Here is a 6062-nt window from a genome sequence, read left to right as displayed (position 1 = left end):
TGATACTGATTAAAACAAGATAGAGCCTTTAAAGTTTTATTTCACAAAAGTATTAATAATCACACATGTATGCTATTCTTTAGATATTATTTAACCTTTTTTTCATTTATACAAAAAGAGCTTTGTATGTAACCTTGTAAATGTTTGAATAAACTAGGGCGAGCACAACTTTAAATATAGTGTGACATGTTTCAAAATGTTGACGTCTGTGTTACAGAAACAATGATTATCATCTACATTAGCATTGCAGTTCTGGCAACAACAGCCCTGGCAAAAGGTACTCAGTTTAATAGTATGTTGTACTCAGCTTTCAATACACAAATACTGATTGAATGACCTATAATTAAAAAATTATTTATTATAGTTAAAGATTTATATTTGAGGATTACTTATAGTACTTACAGTGCAGGTAGTAATTATACTGGATGAGCCTAAAATTAAAATATATAATTTGTCAGTTTTATTTTATTTATATATTTGGTTTCATTTCAATATATATTTTACATAATATGTTTTTTTTTCTTTTAGGTTCAGGTGAATGCATTTTCTCTGAATCTTCTGCAACTTGTTTTGGCGCTACAGGACAGCCGGTAATTTTTCATCTGTCATATAAACGTGGTACTTCGATTGTAATAACGAAGGATGACAAACACAGGATTTTGAAAATAAGCAATCAAGGGAAAGTTACATTAGATAAGGAATATGTAAATCAATCAGACAGCATAGACACTGTAATACTCAAAGTAGGTGAAGCCTCGAAGAAACATTCTGGACATTACCAGTTGGAAGAACATGATCATGATGGAAAGTTACTGAAAAAAATGAATGTATATCTAAAAATACAAGGTAAGTTGTTTTTTTGTTTGTTTGTTTGTTTTGTTTTAAACTCAAAATTATGTTTAATGTTAAGATATACAAACTGTTATGTTTTATTAAAAGATTTATAAATGCACACATTGCAAACCTAGTAAATTAAAAACATGTCTGAGTAGTACTTAAAAATCATAATAAATGTTAGACATGTAATAGACAATATTTCAGCCTTAAATAGACATCTTTCATAAGTTGTATGAATTTTAGTTAATTTTAGGAACTGCAGCAATGTGCTTGTGTTTGATGATGGACTGTAAATTGGAAAGTTAACACTGATTAACAATTTAGAACCAGAATGCCAGTGATGGAGTAGCTCACAGTTCATCAAAGTTATTATCTGTAAAATGACAAATCTGATTTTGACATAGAGGACAATTTGGTGTCTACTTAGGTGGTAGTTTTGGGCAAATTTCACTAAAAGGCAGATTAGGTAATCACTATGAGCAAGTTTGATTCAATTCTCACCAATATTGTAGAAGGATGATAGTCAACTAGCCATGCCATAAGCTCACTGGGTGTTAGGGCTAATAATTAATTTTAATTTTTAACCTTTAAATCTGCAAATGCAAGAATGTTTTGGTACGTTTGCTTGCAGATGCAAAAATGCATAAATACATAAACTCTACTAGTATGCATTTGCTCTCAGTCAAGAAAATTAAAAAACTTTTTTTTAAAGAAAAGTTTGATTAAGTCAAGCAAAATGTGCTGTTTCGTTACTGTCGACAAATTCAGTGAACTTACCTTTTTTAATATTAATGAAGATGTTCAGGTCACAAATATGTACTTCAGTTAAAAAACAAACAGTTTAATTTATTTTATGACTTGGCAAACAAGAATATCTTGAGGTATAATCTGTTTAAGGCTTAGCGATTTGGATTGCATTATTATTATCAGTTATGGATTTGATTCCCTATAGATTCTCATTGCGTTCTCATTGGCGCCACTTTGTGAGTGACCACCATCACTAAGCAGCTTATCAAATATATTACATTTGTACAAATTAATTGCATGCTGTTGGTCAAATGTTTGTCCATGTTGTCTTTTTGCGATCAGTGTTGGGGTCATTACTCAAAAAAGTAATAATTACACATATTACACAAAACACCTTACTGTTTGACTTTTTACATTATTATATGAATTTTGACTTTTTTTTTTCAAAATGATCCAAAAAAAATGTTCTTAATGTGGCGCTAATACTTCTTCATATAAAGCCAAAATCACAACGCAAAAATGAAAACCAGTACAAAAAGACTTCAGAGCACAGTGATTCTACTTTAAAAACATGAAGAGGTATGAACAGAGTGCAGCCTAAATGCTCATCAGTTTGTTATTTGTTGAAGTTCAGGGTCTGGCTGGGCTGGGGTCAGCATTTCACTCAGATTTCACTCTAGATATACCCGCTGTAGACTGCACCGCTATTTTCCTCCTCCACACAAAAACTGAAATCAGCTGACTGAAGCACAAGTGCAACTGGAACCAATAATTCAGATCAATAGACATTCCAAGGAATTTGAGTACTGGGAACCGGTTCTCTACAAGAATGAGTTCTCGATTCCCATGCCGAATCCTGACAAAGGCTGAATTGGACCAAATACAGTAACATATCATATCTGATGGGATTTAAAAGTATATAGCTCTCAAACAGATATAAATTACCTAGACAAACAAAAACGAATGCTTACTCTGAAATTTGTTACCTATATTTCTTTTCTTTTTTCTTTGTCCTTTTTTTTTGTCTCTTCTAGCTCCAGTGTCAAAGCCAGGCCTGTCTCAGAAATGCTTGTCATCAGAACATATGAAGATCAGCTGCTTCTCTGAAGGAGATGGAGTACAATTCATTTTGAATTTGGATGGTCAGATACTTACACAAAGCAAAGACAACAACCAATCTCCATACATCGGGACATCCCAGTTTTCATATCTTACTGTTGACTTACATGTGAAGCAGATTGGAAACCTTAGTTGCCAAGTTTGGAATAATATTAGCAGAAATGAAACAGTTATTCACCTGGCAGCCTGCAAAGGTAGAGTATTTTAAAATCTATTGCTTACCATTTCAATAATATTTTCTGATATATCATTACATATTTTACTTTAAAGGAATTTAAATATATATGTGATAAAATTGTCATTGTGCTGGGTCTGTAACCCAGCATTTATGTTTTTTTGGACTTTTTGACCTTTTGTTCTTATGATGGTAGAAATTGTTTCTTAGTCTTTTTTTTTCAGTTTCCTCGTTTAATCACTTGTATTTCTGGTTCTTAGTCACTTGTTCTTTTAGTAAGTTCCCTTTCACGCCCAGTTGCCTGGTCTTGAGTTTGTATCTCCTGTGTTACTGATTTTTGCTTCTCTGTGTTTTCTATCATGTATAGTTTTGTCTCCATTTTTATTCATCTGTTTTCAAGTCGTGTCCCTCGGTCATTCTGTTTCTGATATTTATACAGTGTACGTCTCAGTGTATTGTATTAGTTCCAGCTGTGTTCCCTAGTCTTTCCCATGGCCTTGTGATACGGTGTGTATTTAGGCCCACTGTCTTCCTCTGCTCTTTGTTGCGTCGCCCTAGTTGCTGTGTGTTTCCCCGAGGTACTTCATTATTTCTGGTTACTCTTAGTTCCAAGTTCCAAGTTCTTATTTTCCTGTTTCAGTTTTGTTTACTTGTATTTAGTGTTCCTGAGTTTTTGGTGTTACAGCAAAAAAGCTGCCCCCTTTAGTTCATCCTTTTGTATTTAAGTCCTGCAATTTGCTGGACAACCTCTGCCTGCCACACAGGTGGTTATGACAAAAACAGATTACATTTCAGCCTCAGTGTCTTCAAATTGTGGTATTGGATGTCACTTATGAATTCTTGTGGTTACAAATTATTTTACATACTATACATACTTGCCTACTGGTGGCGCCAGTGTCCGGCAGCCTCGCCTCTGTCAGTGCGCCCCAGGGCAGCTGTGGCTACAATGTAGCTTGCCATCACCTGTGTGAATGTGTTTGTGAATGGGTGGATGACTGGATGTGTAAAGCGCTTTGGGGTTCTTAGGGACTAGTAAAGCGCTATACAAATACAGGCCATTTACCTTTTACATGCCCTATGATCTTACTGTATATTCAACATCAGGTGGATGGAACAATGGAATAAAATATAAATAAATATCTGAGAAGCATTTTGGTATCTTTCATTTTGTCAAGATATTCAATATTGTCTGACATTTGCTTTTTAATTTCAGATTCTGTTAAAACCTTGACAGTGGCTGTGATAGCAACTGTCATCACGCTCTTTATCGTTGTGGCTTTGAGTTTGGCTGTAAAACAGTTTTGTAAAAAAACAAGACCAACAACTGTTGATGAGGGTAAGTGAAATACTTACACATTGCTTGAAAAAAAAAAGACTTTTAAAACAATATAGCTTCCTCCAAAACACAATACACTTTTTTTGTATATTTTTCCCTCCACAGATGATGTTGACAGTGACATTATCTACACAGATGTTAGAGTGATAAGTCCTAACAAATTAAACAAAATCAACTCAGGAGAATCAGCTGGGATAGGTTCCAGCACTGACGTTGACTCTGAAGTGGATCAGCCATGAAGAAGATGAATGGATGAATTTTTTTGCTTGTGTACATTTTTTTTGTTATTGATTATTTGTTATTATTATTTGTTATTAGTTTTTTTTTTTTCATTATTGAGTTATCCTAATTACTCAAAGATTCAGCAATCAAAAGGACTAACATGAATGATAACCAAAAAACAATTTTGTTATTGCTGTGAGGAACATGTTAGAAGAGGACAAACTGAAAGACCCTGATCATTTTTAAACTCAAGATGGAGACAAAGGTAACCACACTGAACGATACAGTATGTTCTGTGTTTAAAGTAGCTCCTTTTAGGAAAATGGCAAGTTTGTGTACTTTGTCATACACATTGACAACACACACATTTATTTACAGCTATATATATATATATATATATATATATATATATATATATATATATATATAAATAATGACTACATTAAAAAAATCTCTTTCCCTTTCAGTATATTAGTGTGTCTCTCTGTTTTATTGTATCTTTGTAGATAAAAATAAACATCCTAGTCGTTACTTGCCTGAAGCAGAGACTGTTAGAATGGAAAAAGTTGTGGTCTAAACACACTAGTGCATGTTTGGTTCTTATGTCTTATTTTAAACTTCCTGTTAGAGTCTTAACAGAGTTTGGTATACCATACAAGACATGGAAAAAGTGCTTCAATCGTATGTCCACCACAATTCTGAGAACACAGTTCAATAACAGGAAATGAGCTCTTACTGCACACCACATATCTCATGTTCTCAAAACTCAAAATGTTCACAAAACTCGAACTAGAACACGGCCACAGGGGCAGGAATGACATGAGACACAACTGACTGGGGGAACAAAACAAAAGACATGAAGACTGTGCTAAACACCAAGGCACATGAAAAAAACTTAAGAACTAGACTTCAAAGTAAGAGAATTACTACCAGTAAACAAATTTTTACTGCTGTGTTATAGAAACTAGGGCTGGGCGATATGGCCTAAAATCCATATCGCGGTATAATTGAAGTCAAATGAACACTGAGAGTTAAAAACGGTCTAAATTCTTTCATCTATAATAAAATCATTAGCGTTGCTGCTTTACCAGGTGTAACAATTAAGTTTAACATCCAGGCATCCATGAAAACAGAATTTATTAAATTTAATGGAGTTAGAAGTTAACAGGAAGTTAGCTCGCTAGTTTCCACCTAAACATGATATAGCATGTTCTGACTGAGAGATTTTTGAAACTAATTCAAACGTACAGCTCTGCTACCACTTCCAACATAAATGAAGACAGAAAACTAAACAGCAGTGACGTTTGCAGGGTTACTGAAGTTGGACTACCTGGTATATAATGTTGTGCTACGTGATTGCTAGTGACACAGCAATGTTGCATAACATTAGCACAGTGAAGCTGGAGGATGAACGCCAACTTTTTTTCCACTCGATAAAAGTTAATGTGAGGGATTCTGGTGGTTAGGGACAAATGCAATCGCATAGCCGAATGCTATACATGGGCCAAACTTCAATAAGGAGAACAACTAAGATTATTCATCCACAATATGAGGTTAGTTATTAATATACTGCAACAACATGGGAATAGAGAATTCAACATTAATGAATCAATGTTACGGAAGTGG

The 6062-nt window shown here is 34.0% G+C and overlaps 1 long non-coding RNA gene across 1 annotated transcript; it reads left to right on the top strand.

The window, feature by feature from the left end:
- The first annotated feature begins 2637 nt into the window (after positions 1 to 2637).
- LOC143420685 (uncharacterized) lies at positions 2638 to 4829 on the top strand. Its single transcript, XR_013100409.1, has 3 exons — positions 2638 to 2897; positions 4092 to 4214; positions 4320 to 4829. It is a non-coding gene; the product is annotated as an uncharacterized LOC143420685 (long non-coding RNA).
- Positions 4830 to 6062: the final 1233 nt, after the last annotated feature.

This window comes from Maylandia zebra, linkage group LG10, assembly GCF_041146795.1.
Source record: "Maylandia zebra isolate NMK-2024a linkage group LG10, Mzebra_GT3a, whole genome shotgun sequence".
Lineage (NCBI taxonomy): Eukaryota > Metazoa > Chordata > Actinopteri > Cichliformes > Cichlidae > Maylandia > Maylandia zebra.
Note: the sequence above shows the minus strand (reverse complement) of the source record. Positions and strands in the feature narration are given on the sequence as shown.